This window comes from Macrotis lagotis, chromosome 6 (genome assembly GCF_037893015.1).
Source record: "Macrotis lagotis isolate mMagLag1 chromosome 6, bilby.v1.9.chrom.fasta, whole genome shotgun sequence".
Classification (NCBI taxonomy): domain Eukaryota; kingdom Metazoa; phylum Chordata; class Mammalia; order Peramelemorphia; family Peramelidae; genus Macrotis; species Macrotis lagotis.
The window spans coordinates 2943052-2957317 of NC_133663.1; the positions used below are offsets into that span (position 1 = coordinate 2943052).

Sequence of the window (14266 nt, forward strand, 5' to 3'; positions counted from 1 at the left end):
TTTAGTGGATTCTGTAGAGAAGAATGAGAGGATTGGGACAGACTAACTGCTAGATGAGTTCTGAAGGGCTTAAAAGTGAGATTCACATGCCCAGGACCTTTTTGAATGTCTTTGATGTCTTAGGGGTCAGATCCTTTCAGCATAATCTTGCATTTCTAGTTCATTGTAACAGAGGACACTATTCTCAAATCTCCCTCCAAAAAGACTGAGACCAATAAACCTGAACTTGCTTTGGGTTCTGAGGCACTTAAATTCTCTTCATTTTTTTTTATACTTTTATACTTCATTCAACCTCTCCTAGATTCTCTACCCAGGCCATCACTATCAAGTTGTGTTTTATATGAAGGGAAAGATAAAATGATGTCAATGGATAGTGAGAAATGAAGGGTGGGGGGTGGGCAGAGAGGGACAGGAAGAAGCTGTCATACCCCCATTCACTGAGTTTCTTTTCCAGAGTTAGTCCCTTCTGGAAGGGAGGAGAAATCATCTCCCAGCTTCAAGATCCTGGAGGTCCAGGTCAGTGCCATTGTCTCACCCCTCAGGCAACTGGGGTCCAAGAAATTCAATGACTTGTTCAAGATTCCTCACAGTGTCAGGGTTAGAATTTTAACTCGGGTCTTCTGTGTTGAGGCACGAATCTGAACTGATTTCTCATAGGCAAGTGAGGCTGGGCTCACCTGCTGCCTGAGGGTTGGCATCACTTCCTCGGGTGCTAGCTTGGGGGAGCTCATGGGGCTGTGGGGGTAGGAGAAGCAAGTAGGAGCATGAGGATGTCCTTGAACCCTGTGCCCTTCCCCTACATGGGCAAGGAGAAGGATGCTCTGCAGTTTGACCTTCTGGTCTTCTGCTCTCAAAGCCCCCGAAGTCCATCGCCGCAGGGCCGGCCCGAGGAGCCCGAGGAGCCCGAGGAGCCCGAGGAGCCCGAGGAGCCCGAGGAGCCCGAGGAGCCCGAGGAGCCCGAGGAGCCGGCATCACCGATGGCCACAGCAGCGGGAGGAGGGGGGGCTCCGAGCGAAGCTTCCAGTGCCTTGGGGCTCCCTGGCCTCGGGCTACTGCAGCAGACCTGGGGGGCCTCCCGCTCCCTTCTCCTTTGTCAGGTCTGGGTGCAGGTGCCCCTCTCCACTTCTCCGGGGTCTCAGTCGACTGCAGCCTGGGCCGGTTGGGGTCTCGTCTTCTGCCCCCTCCCATGGCTCCAGCGGGCCCGCTGGCCGGGGTCCAGGGGGGCCCTGTGCCCTGGAAACAGGCGGCCAGCTCCCGGGGCAGACGAAGGGCGCGGCGCGCTGGGCACGCCGCGAGGGAGCGGGTGCAGACGCGGGTGGGCGCGGAGGCTGGATCCGGCCCGGGAGCCCGCGGGGGCGCCGCCCTGGCACGGGCCCGCACCCCCGGCCCCGCGGGCCGCCCCGCGCCTCCTCCCCGGCGGCCACACGTGCGGCGGCGCCCCGCTTCGAGCGGCTCTTCCGGGGCGGCGCAGGGCGCATGCTCGCCCCGCCCGGCCCGCCGGGCCCCGCCCCCGCGGCGCGCGCCCTCGCCCCTCCGCCCCTCTCCGCGCGCGCCCCCGGGCCCGAGGGGCGTGGCCGAGCCCCGGCCCCGCCCCCGCGGCGCCCGCCGCTTCCGCTCCCGCCCCCGCGCTCCGGCCCCGGGGCCCGGGACGAGTCAATCACGTGAGCTCACATCCGGCGCGGGAGGCCCGAGCTCGCGCTCGCGCCCTCGTTCCCGCCGCCGCCGCCCGCGCCGCTCCGGGCCCGCCGCCCCTCCCCCGCCGCCGCCCCGGGCCCAGGCCCCGCCGGACGCCCGAGGCCCCGAGGGACGGAGCGCGCGCCCCCGCGGCCCCCGCGCGGCCCCGGGAGCCCCCGGCCCAGCCCGCCCGCCCAGGGCCCCGGGGGCGGCGGGGCGGCGGGCCCGGGCCATGGCGCTGAGCTGAGCGCGGCGGCGGGAGACGAGGAGGGGGAGGAGGACGAGGACGACGAGGGGACGCGGAGGAGGAGGAGGAGGAGGAGGAGGCGGCGGCCGGTGAGTGGCGGCCGGAGGGGGCGCCCCGGGGCGGGCCGGGTCCCCCCGCTCCTGTCCGGGCCGGGCCCCCCAGCACCCGCCCGGGCCCCCCAGCACCCGCCCGGGCCGGGCCCCCCAGCACCCTCCTCCTGCCGGCCCGGGGCCCCGCGGGGGGCTGCTGCCGGAGAGCCTGCGGCGGGGGGGCAGGGTGAGGGCCCGCAGGGGCGCCGACTCGAGGGAGACCTTTCCCCGTGAACTTGACTGTCCCCAGGCCCCGAGCCGCGGGGGGTGGGCAGGGCTCTGGGCCTGCGGCTTGCGGCTTGGGGTGCCCGCGTGGCTGTGCCCGCAGTGGCAGCCTCGGGCCCCACCAGCACCCGCGCTGCAGGAGGGCCGGGGGCCCGGGGCCCGGGGCCTTGTCTTCCTTCCTCTCCCCCGGCCATGCCCCGGCCCAGTCAGAAGGGAGGGTTTACGGGGATGCCGCTTCCCCGCTTCCCTTCTGTCAGTCTGTCCACACTGGAAGCTTCCCGTCTGTCCCTGGGGGGCAGGTTGGCCATTCCTCAGTCGCCGGGCATCGCTTCGGTGCCCAGGACTCGCTGCCCGAGCGCCGCTGCCAGTGCGTGGCCGTGGGACCTGTCTCTGACCGGGTCAAAGCCCCTGGCCATTTGAGGCTCCGCTCAGTTTCCATTTCTCCTCTTGGTGATGTGGAACCTTTCAGATGATTGTAAAACCTTTCTTCCGTAGTGGAGAGAGGATTTGTGGGACTAAAAACTCTGCTGATTCCCTCAGGTCCTGGACCCTCCTCATCTATGGGTCTTTATCTGGTGAACTCCTTGAGGTCTCAGCCCGGGCTGCCCTCACCTCTCCGTCTGGGAGCCCTTTTCTCAGTTCTCGTAGCTTTGGATATGGAGGCCCTTTGCCCTTGGACGGGAAGTACTGCTTTTTTGGGGTTCATCTCAAATGCTGCTTTCTGTCAGAGGCCTGGGTCTTTTCCGCCCTCTTTGCTCCCCTTTCCCTGTTCCTTTTGTGTCTGGCTGCCTCTGCGCTGATAGAATGGAGGCACTTGGAGGGTAGAGGCCGTTCAGTTTTAGCTTGGCACTCTCAGAACTAAGGCCCACAGGCCTCCCATCTCCCCCAGTCCATCTTACTTTTCTCTTCTGGATCCTCATTTTCCTCCAGACAGTGAAAAGGGAACGTCTCCAAGGTTTGCAGGACCTTCTCCGTTAGTACCTGCCGGTTGAAGATGTTCCTTTATTCTTTGATCTCTTCAGACCCGCTTCTGGAGGGAGAGGCAAACAGTTGTACAGTCTCTCAAGGAACCTACAGCCTTGGAAACCTGTAGTTTCTTAGTCCAGAACCTTATTTTTCATGTTCAGTTCACATTTAAATCTTCTGATATTAGGGAGATGCTGACTTGATTTGAAGACATTCTTAGTAGAAGATTCTTGGTAGAATTCCTTCTCTCGGTAAATGAGCATACTTAACTTTATGATATTTTATGTATACTGATCTTACCAAATAATCACAAACCGCCAGTTGAAGGGAAGAGAGATATTTTCTCTCCTTGAGAAGTAGTGATCTCATTTAACTGAAACTTCTTATTTTTTTCATTTATAGCAATGTCACCATTGATGTCAGTCACCAAACAAGCATTAATGACTTCTCTCTGTCAGGATCCGAGTACAAAAGGGAGATGAATGAAAAGTAAGTGCTGGCGGCCCAGACAAAGGCAGCCCCGGCTTCGAGCTCTGTCTGTGCGCTCATGTGCTTCAGTTACTTTGAAGCGGGTCACCTTGTTGATCGTTGGAAGCCAACTCTCCCATTTACCAGCCATTAAATATTTATAGACTGTCTAAAACTCGTTTGATTCTGTTACTTTAGCTCTTGTCACTTTGGAAGGGGAAGGAGAGTTGCACAAGATGTCTATGACCATCACAAAACAGCCCTGCTCACCAGGCTGGGGATGAGTCCTCTGTAGGTCAGCAAGGTTGGTCCAAGACTGTGCTCAAACCCATCTCCATCCATATGAAGGTGCTTATGCTCTATGGGCCAGAGAGAAGGCTGGGGTCTAGCTTGGGAGTTGGGGGAGAGTGAGCCAGCTGTTTATTTAGTTTTGAATGGTTGGTCTTGTGCTGCATTTTTCTGCTGAGCTGCCTTGTCAGATTGTAGTCCATGATAAAAGGAGCAGTGTTCCTTTCCAGAGGGCTCAGCTCATGTGTGGCTTCCTTCCTTTTTACCCCCAGCCATTCTACCCAGCAGTAGCCCATCACCTGAGCCCCCTCCTCCTGGACACAGATGTGCAGCCTCTGCTCATCCCTTCTGGAGGGGGAGGGGGATGTGGGATGCAGGGGCTTCAACACTTCCAAAAGCCTTCCCTTTTGAGCAGAGTCGGCACTTTGCAGCTAGTGTCGTTTTCCCTCAGCCCTTCCCCTCTGCCCCCTTTCTGTTTTCCTTTTTTGTGTTGTTGTTACTCATTCAACTAGAAGCTCTTTGAGGCTACTTGTATTTCTGCACAATGGTTCTGGATGGGACGAATTGGTCTCAATTTCTTACCGAGAACCATCCATGTAATGTGGAATAGGAGAAGAAATGCCAGCCTCCTTCTGGAGCGTTTCTCATCCTCTGTTCCCAGAACCTAAGAATAGATTGGGGATGGGGAGGAGGCTCTCATTTAAAATTCTCTTCCTATTTTTGCCTTATTTTATGTTGATGATTGTTTTTTTGCCAAAAAGAATGGAGGTGATCTGGTGGGTCATTCAGTCCAAAGGTTCTTTAGTCAGCTGATCAACATTGAGCAGCTCCTGTCTGCCAGGCTCTGGCCTAAGCCGAGGGATCACAAAGAGAGGCACAAGACAGTGCCTGCTTCCACCCAAGCTTGTAGATGAATGGGAGAGATAGGATGCTCAGACCCATGGACAAACTATACACAGGATAAATTGGAAATCTTTGGTAGAGGGATTCACTGTGGGAAAGGACTGGGAAAAGTTTCTTGAAGATATTTTCAGTTGAGACTTGAAGGAAGCCAAGCCAGGAGGGAGAGCTCTCCTCCCGAGGATTCCAGGCAGAAGGGACTAAATCAGGAGATGGAGTATCTTGTCCCAGAACAGCCAGGCAGTCAGTGTCAGTGGATCAGAGTATGTGGAGGAGAATTAGGAATAAAGATGAGAAATATGGGGGGTAGTGCAGGTTAGATTGGGCTTTTAAAAACCAGAGTATTTTATATTTGATCCTGGAGGTGATAGGGACTCCTGGGGAGGGTTTTATGAAGAACCTGTTCAGACCTGTGTTTAAGTGGGAACATTTGACAGCTGAGTGAAGGAAGGTCTGTCTGGAGAGGGCAGAGACTTGGGGCAGGGAGACGAAATAGCAGACTTTTGCCACAGTCCAGACTTTAGATGATGCTGAGGACCTGCCACCAGTGTACTAGGGGAGAAAGGGAAGCCTAACCAAGAGGCTTTATAAAGCTAAAATCTATAGTAATAGGGATGGTGGTAGGAGGAGGGCAGAGTATTTTTTGGGAAGATGTTTGTTTTTGTTATTGAAGTTTAAGCTATGAAACATCCACTTAGAAATAGATGGTTAGAAAGAGTTTGGGACTGGAGAAGAACATTTGATAATCATCAGTATGTTGATAATCTAATCCTTGGGACTCAAAATATTATAGAGAGGGAAGAGGACCGAAGAAAGAGTCCTTGAGGAACAGCTGTGGTTAGCCAGGGTATGAGTTTGATGAAGTTGTAGCAAAGAAAGTTGAGAAGTAGTGGTCAGATGGGGAGGAGGAGCCCCAGGAGAAAGGGGTATCTAGACTCCCTGAGAGAAGAGTATGGAGGAGAGAGTGATCAATAGTATCAAAGGCTGTAGAGAAGTCAAGAAAGAAGAGGTCTGAAAAGGCCATTAGACCAGTTTTGTTTGAATGATAAGATTGGAAGAGAGACTCTAGCTAGAAAGTTAAGAGAATGGCAGGAAGGTTCTCAAGGAGTTTAGCTGAGAAAGATCAAGTGAGGACCTACTTTTCCTTCTTTGCTTCCTTCCTTCCTCCCTCCCTCCCTGTCTCCCTCTCTTCCTCCTTTTCCTTTCCTCTGTCCTTCCTTCCTTTGTTTGTAGGCAGAAGAGAAGCAGCCAGCAACCTGGGAGAGAGGAAGGAGGAGTGAGATGAGATAGTAGGGATGCTAGAGATGCTGGAATGGCATCCGTTGTACAGGTAGAGAGCTTGGATTTGTTGAGGGAAGGAAGCACCTTGGAAGATCTCTGGTGGAGGGTTGATAAGAGAAGCATAAAAGAATTGCCTTGCAGCTGCAGAGGCCCAGTTTTGTTTATTCAGCAGCTGTGAGCCAAGGCTTGACAGGTCCAGATCATCGATATGATAAAGAAACAAGGGCCTGAAGAAAAGACACTTAAGAGGACTGTAATTCACCAAGGGATCATAGTAGGGAAAGGAAGAGGGACTGGCCAGTGTGGAGAGACTTGAAGGATGGCAGGTCATCCTGTGGACATCGGACAGGTTTGGGCTTGCCGGGTAGAGGGTGATTTTTGATCAGGAGAAATTTTAAAGTTCATGTCCTTGAGAATGGTGCACTTTTGGACAATGGCAAAATCAATGAATGTTGTGTGGCTGAAGTGGGTTGGAGGAAGTCATGGGGAAATGGTAAGTTGAGGAATTCTGGCTTTGGGGTATTTGTGGCCATGTCAGTTTGTCTTCTTGAGTCCCCTGTTATGAGGACAGGAGCTGGGGAGGAGAGGAGCTGGACCCTGAACTCTTTTTGGAAAGGAGGAAGTCAACAGCTACCAGCATTTGGATGGGATGGCAGATATGGACTGAGGGAATCTTGGAAGACCTTGGAGTCCTTTGTCATTCTGGTGAAGCCCCTGGGTGCCTCAGAATAATAGTTGTAGATGCATAAAATAGGAAGGATTGCAAAGGAAGCCAATTATATTGACATACAAGTTTTTTGCACTGGCCTTGGAGTCAGGAGGACCCGAGCTCAAATCCAGCCTCAGACACAATAATTACTTAGCTTTGTGACCTTGGGCAAGTCACCTAATCCCAATTGTCTTGCAAAAATAAAACAACAAAAGAAATAAAAGTTTTTTAAATGGACCCTAAATTGAGTAACATAGTCCAGCTCCTTTATTTTTCTGTTTATAGAGGTGGCTGTTGGGACCCAAAAGCTGATAAGTTTGCTGAGATTTTATCCAATCCATTTTTGGAAAGTCTGAAACTTTATTTCAACTCAGCAGTGTTTCAACTCAGATCAATCCAATGAGAATGTAGATTCATGGAAGGCCCCAACTGAGAATCTTGTTCTCACTTTTTCCATCTCTCCCCAAACTTGTGGACCACTGGCTAATCCTATTCCATGTTTGACTTCCTAGTGAGCTAGCCCTCTGGGTTCCATTTTCTTTTCTTTATCTTTTTTTATTTATTTTTTTTCTGGGTTCTGTTTTAAAAGTTAGACCCATGGCCCTTTACTGAGTTCACCATTTGATCATCCTGGAAAATTTTGCATATCTTCTTTTCCTTTGCTTGCTGGGTGACAGATTTCTGCTGTTAATGATAGGTGACCAGCTGTCCTTTGGGTAAGGTATTGCCTGCAGCATGGGAGATGTGAGTATTTTCCACTGATCTTTGTGGATAACCCCCAGGGTTAGTCACCTTTGGGCAGATGCAGCTGACATCTCTCTAGGCTATTTTGGGATTATCCTGTTGAAGTTGGTAAACCGGTTGCAGCTGTGGCAACTTTTCTTTGAACTTGAGAGAGTATTTGCAAACGTGACAGTGATAGCAAACAAGCCCCTGGAGGGCTTCCATAACAAACTGGATTTTGGGGTGTGCTTGTGGATTGTGTTGGGGGATCTGGCTATCTAGTGAATTGACTGTTGAATGACTGAAGGGGAGGTAGACTAAGACCATCACATATGATTGAATGTTCTGCCTGGGTGTCTGCCTTGTGACTGGGAAAGGAGAGGAAACTTTCTCCTCTTTCCTGTTCTCCAAACCCAGTTCTTTAAGATACTTCTAGTTCAGCAGCATTATGGGTAAAATAAACTTTGGTGAGAAGTTTTGGAACCCACTCAACTCTTTTCTAAAACACTATTTCTCAGGCAAAAAGTTTCTAATTCTGAATGAGCAGTGTGTAGACATAAGTGTTCAGCTCATTGGGAAATTGGGGATTTCTGAATTTGGAAAATGATTTCACCTCCACACTGAGAGTAGTTTCCTTGAGGGCAGGGGTTGCTTGGTTTGTATTTTTGTCCCCAGCATCTGATCTCTTTGGTACCTGGCCTAGAGCGGGCCTTGGATCCGGTAAGTCAGAGCCATTCTTTGTAGTCATTCCCCTACCATTTGTGAAACATGAATGCTGAGTGAGCGCGGTTCTGGGCTGAGGTCTCTAGACCCAGGCCCCCTGAGCTTCAGACTCCTGTGTTCATGCTTCTTAGCTATCTGAGAGTTCCAGAATAGAAGAGCTGATGGAGACACCAGGCCTGATGTGACTAGTCACCATCCTGGGAGGGAGAGGCACCATCACTGGCACTGCTGAGCTGTGGTCATTGGCAGGAAAATTTTCCTTGTTTGACTAGTGAATCTTCCCACCCAGGACCTGGCAGAATGAGGCTCACCTGGCTCTGCCTTTGGGCAACCTTCTTAGTGCTCACTGCTGATTCTGCCCAGTCTCATTGATGGGCTTTTGGTCCTTCCTGAGCTTTTCCATGACATTTGCCTGCTCTGCTGGGCCCTGACCGGGCCCGATGGCCTCCATCTGGCCAGGCCTTTCAGAGGTGGCTGGTGGGCAGAGCTCTGGAGTCAGGAGGACTCGACCAGAGACTACTCCCCAGAGACCTTAGCTTGTCGTTGGGATCCTCCTGTTCTTTCTCCTTTCCCCTCTTGGGGGGGGGGGGCTCATTTCTAACTGGGTGCTTAGTCTCTTCTTACATCTAAGAAAGGAGCAACCTTTTATCAAATACCTACTGTGTGCAAGCACTGTTTCAAGTACCAGAAGTAAGGTGGTTTATGGTCCCCATTTTACAGTTGAGGAAACTGAGGACTTGGTCAAGGAGCTCTTAGGTGCCTGAGACCTTCTTGCCTCTGGGTCCAGGACTCTGCCCATCAAGGATTTCCCTGGTTAGTCCAGGTCGTCTCCTTGCTTCTTTCCTGGTTTGTCTTTTTTACCTGGAAATGGTCAGTAGCATCTCCCATTTTGATGATGCTGTTTGACATTAATTTTTGGCTTGTCTTTTCCTATTTCAGTGATGACCAGAGCCAGGTTCAGAGAAGCAGCCAGGAGGGCAGCTCTGCATGAGTCCCCTCCTTAATTCTCTTGCCTGTGGCCTCTCTTCATCTTTTCCCATTGAGTCTATTTAGAGCTCTTATCTCCCTCTCGAGCACTGACCTTTGTGTTCCTGGCACTTTGGTGTCTGTCACACAGTAGGTCCTTAATAAATGCATATTGACTGATGGACATCAAGCATCAAGTGAACTGGGGAGTTCAGAGACAGAGACGCCCACAGATGAGTTGCTGAGTGAAGAATGAATGCTCCCCCCCCAGTGAAGATGAGATCACTAACCCCTTGAGAGATTTTAAGGATTCCCTGCTGTCCAGGCATCTTTGGTCTGTAGCTTTTAGGAGAGCTGCTTGTGTAGCCACATCTACATTTCTTTAGACAACTTCCTTTTTTTCTTATGTGAATCTTTGAGCTTTCAGAATTTAATTTAAAAAATTGTATTCATTGATGCCTTTGGGTTTTTTAAAAAAAATCCCAGTCATTTCTTGCCATGCCTCTTCCAACTCCCTCTCCCTTCTAACAAAGGAAAATAGTTAGGCACAATCAACTGTCAAAGTGGCCCTAGCATTCCATGGCCTCTGGGGAAAGGAGGGGGGTGCATGGCTCCCTATTTTCTCCAAGGCCCAGTTTGGTAAGATTTGTAAAGTGCTTGCTCCAGGTTCTGGCCTATAGTAGGTGCTCTGTAACGGGGAGCTCTTAGTGAGCAGTGCAGGTGGATGTGATTATGAAACAGCCGCTTGGAAATGTCCAAAAGACAGTTGGTGATATGGAACTGGAGCTCAGGAGAGAAACTGGGAGTGCTGGGAGGCATCTGAAAAGGCTGCTGACTAGGCCTATCAGGCTAGGGTAACGCGCCTTCCCTTAAGGCAGCATGGCTTTTGGACGAGAGAGAAAACTGTTGGCTGGCTTGGTAGCATAGGTAAGTGGGCCCACTGCTGAGTGGAAAAACTAGGCTTTGAGAACTTTGATTAGTAAGTACACTGATGGCAATGTGAAGGGGGAGCGTGCATGAGCGGACTGGCTGCCCCTTCTCTGTCCATTGGAATTGGTAGACAGCAACCAAGGCATGGTGGCATAGACCTTTAATGCCAACACCTGGAGAATGAGGCTGATGGACCATGGGAGCTTGGAATTGCCAAGTTTGACCCTCTTCTCTAAGTCTGGCACCACTAGAACGAGCTGGGCAGGACAGGGAAGCCTACCCTCCAGAAGAATAGGAGGCAGCAGAGAGGTAGGAGAGGTTTTTGAGCAGGATAGTCATGGAAACAGCTCAGCCTTTGGCTTCCTAAAACAAAGGCCTGACCTTGGGCATCAGGCTGGTGGGGAGCTGCAGAGCCCTGATGGGAGGCTGTCAAATATTTTCCAAATGAGTAAGTTAGGAGAGTTTCTGTTTTTTTTTTTTTTTGGTAGTCTCCTAAATAGAGCCTGAGGCGCTAGGTGGATGTTGGCTTGCAGAACAGCTGAGCCAGCTCACCAGCCTCCTCATCTTTTGCTTAGGAGCTGCTTGCTCCAGGACTTTGGGCTCAATGCCTTTAGTTTGGTCATATTTTAGCCCTTGTACTTGAGTCCCCTGCGTGCTGTGGTGGAAGAAGGCTATCGGCTTGGAGACAGTGAGATCTGTGTGTTTTAGGAAGGAGCTAGATGGCAGGGCAGATCGAGTGGGTTGGGTCCTCCGTCTTGTACAGGACAGCTGCTAGGTTAGCAGATGGGGCTCCTTGTGGGAGAGGTGGAGAGATGTGAGATAATGGGGGTGTTCAGGTGGGTTCTGAGCTGCCTAAAGGACCAGAGCTAGAGGGAGCCACAAAGGTCCTTGCTGCCATAGGAGGAGTATCTGAAGAAATGGGGAATGTTTGACTAGACTAAAAGAATAGTCAGGGAACCTGCTAGATGTTACTCAGGATTTAAAGGGTTGGCTAGGGGAGGAGAGATTGAATTCATTTTGTTTGGCCCTGTGAGGCAGAACTGGAACCAGTGGGTGGGTGCTGCAGCAGAGATCGCTGGGGCCTGCGACTCAGGAGAGACAGAGCTGTCCTGAGAGGAGCGGCTGCGGCTGCCTGGGGACGGGCCAGAGGCCAGAGGTCCTAAAGCAAAGATTTTTTTCACATCTTGGTTGGACTAGAGCAATGTCCTCTGTGGGAGTCTTGAGATTTTCTGATCTTAGCCCGGTAAGTGAGCTAGCCAGAATCACCCAGTTTGTCAGGAGATGGATTGTCTGCCCAAGTGCCCCTTCAGCCCCGGAGCTCCAGGAGCAGGCCTGTATCCTAGTGCCAAACTAGGACATGGGAGGCAGTGGGCACTGCCTAGATACTTATGCACCCCTGGCTTCTGGCCCTCTCCAAATACACAAGGGCCAGATGTCAGTGGAGAGATCCAAGAGAACCTTAGGGAATCAAGGCCCATGGTCAGTGAGGGGTAACTGGCCACAGCTCCTGTGCTCCCCTAGGAAAAGTCACATCCAGAGGGGCCTGCTCCCTCTCTGTGGTGTGAGTGTTCCAAACAACTTGAAAAAATATCTAAGGGCCATTTAATTGAGTTCAAATGTCAAAATTGGAATCATAGGATTTAAAGTTCATTAGAATTTTAGAGATTGTGTGAAATACCTTCATTTTGCAGGAAAAGACATTGATTCCTTGAGAAGTTACCAGTCTTGTTCAAGGTTCTTGAGGTGGTGAGTATCAGAGGGGAGATGGGAGCCCCATTCTCTGCCACCACAGCCAGTGAATGCCCTCTTGTCGGCCAGGCTGGTACATCTGTGGGGTGCCTTGGGACCTGACCCAGACTCCTCAGCTCTGAAGTGGGCACATATGCTTAGTTATGAGCTGTAAATATTTCTTTGTTGTCCCTTAGCTTCTACTGGGTCAGTTCCCCACACTCCCCCAACAAGGACACAGTGACTTGGCTCCCCATAACAGTAAGGCAACTCCTCCTTCTCTGGCTGCACCCCCTCCATGATGGGAACCTCCTCCTGATCACTCCCTCTAACCATGGGTGTCCTTCAGGTTTTGTCCTAGGTCTTCCTCTCATCTCTTCAGCTTCCATGGATTTAAGTGACCTTCTCTACACTGATGATTCTCAGATCTCCCCACCCTTCCCTAAATGCTCTGCTGATCCTCATCTGCCAGCTCCAGCTGCCTGTCAGACATCTTGAACTGGGTGTCTGATGTAGATCTTAAAACTTGGGAGTCTAAAAGAGGACTCTGTAATTTCCCCCATCCTTCCTCTCTCTCTTCCTAGTGTCTCAGTTTCCCAGCCTAGGAGTCATCCTGGATTCCTTACTGTGTTTCACTGCATATATTTAATTTGGAGCTGAGGCCTATTGATTTCACTTTTCCATTGCCTTTTGAATATGCCCCCTTCTCATCTGACACTGCCCCAGCCCTGGTGCAGACCTTCCTGGCCTCACCTCTGGACTGTTACTAGAGCTGCTGGCTAGAGTGGGGCCCTGGGGAGTGGCCGTCCTCATCTGACTGCTGACCTGGCTTCCTTCATGGCCCACTCTAATCCCTCTTTAATCTTGTGCCTTTCCTGGTCCTCGTTTCTTTGTATAGACTTGGTTCCCAGGACAGTGACCGTCTTTTACCCCTTTGAGCTCAGACCTGGCATCTGTCTAAATACATCAAGGAAATATTGATGAGATGATGGAAGTTGTATCATCGTCATCGTCCTCCTCATCATTTTCCCTAACCCTAACCCTCATCATCTTCATCCTCCTCCCAGTCCTAGGACACCCAGGTGTAGTCGGGCCTTCCCAGGGTGAATCTCCTTGAGGGAACTGGCCCTGGGAGACATGCTTGTTGATGGCACTCTGTCCGGGTGCTCCCTCTGGTGGAGGAAGAGGAGACAGCGTCAGTGACTGGATTGCTGCTCTTCTTGGGGGTGAATGAAGCCTCTCCTCAGCAGGGCCGATTGGGCCTTTGTCTCTGTGCCTTAGCACCTGGCAGCCCAGATGCCCTCGGGTTGGGTCAGACGCTTGGACACAATTGAATCAGATGCTGTGTGTGAGCCCCGGGAATGTTGGGAGACTGTGTATGGGCCCTCGAGAAGGCCTCCTGGCCACGAAGTGCCCATATGGATTGGCAGCCTTCTCTTCTTGGTGGTGACTGTCTTACAGAGTATAAAATCTTGGCATAATAGTCAAATTGTGTGTGTGATTAAATTCATCAGCAAGGATGCCTGAAAAATCTGGCTGATGGAAAGCTGGCATCTTAACTCTTAGAATAATTGCTTATCACTTTGAGAGGATCTTTAATTAAGTTTTCTTTCCTAATTATAGCTTATTTTATTAGCGCCATCACATTGTTTGGGTGCATACAAAAAGTATGCTTCTACAAAGAATGCCTGTTCCAAATGTAAATACAATGTTAGTTTGGGGTCTGCTGGCTACAATGGTCTTCCTCAAGCCTAAACACAGAAACAAAAGCTTGTACTTTGAGATGGGAAGTGATAAACTGGGCATTGACTAAGGCTTTGTGGAGACTTTGCTGGTAGACTTGTCAAATTTCCATGTATTCATGAAATTAGATTATGTCATTCTCATTGTTAGGGTCTGGACTCAACCTGGTAACTGTTGTTTTATCGATTTAAAAACTGTCAGTTCAGTTCAGGAAACATTTTCCAAGTGCCTCCTGTGTGAGATACCAGGAATCAGAGGTGAGGTGAGACAGGTACATGGGGATCAAGGCTCCTGTGAGGCTTGAGGCTGTCAGCCCTGAGTGACGAGACCATTTCAGAGAGGAACTAATTTGCCTTTACTTCCCATTGTATCTCTTTCTGATAGAATGCTAGCTCCTGTTTTATCTTGGGGCTCGATTTGAGACCTTGATTCTTAAAATAATGCCTATGAGTAAATGAATGAATACAAGATGGAGTATGATGAGTGCAAAGGAATCTAGACAAGATGATTTAAGAGGGAGAAGTCCCTTTCCTTTGAGGGATCCAGGAAATTCCAGAGACTGAACATTAGCGTAAATAGTGCCTGCTTTGTAGGACCTTTGTATGC

The 14266-nt window shown here is 51.0% G+C and overlaps 1 protein-coding gene across 5 annotated transcripts in view; it reads left to right on the top strand.

Annotated features, from left to right (window-relative positions):
- Positions 1–1908: 1908 nt before the first annotated feature.
- ATP13A3 (ATPase 13A3) overlaps positions 1909–14266 on the top strand; it is a 73720-nt gene continuing 61362 nt past the window's right edge. Inside the window, exons 1-2 of one of the 5 annotated variants that reach the window (XM_074190599.1) lie at positions 1992–2010; positions 3604–3690. The gene's annotated coding sequence lies outside the window, so the exon portion shown is untranslated. Of the gene's footprint in view, positions 2011–2421; positions 3691–14266 lie in introns of those variants that run through there. The other 4 variants (XM_074190601.1, XM_074190603.1, XM_074190598.1 and 1 more) reach the window with 4 other exon arrangements.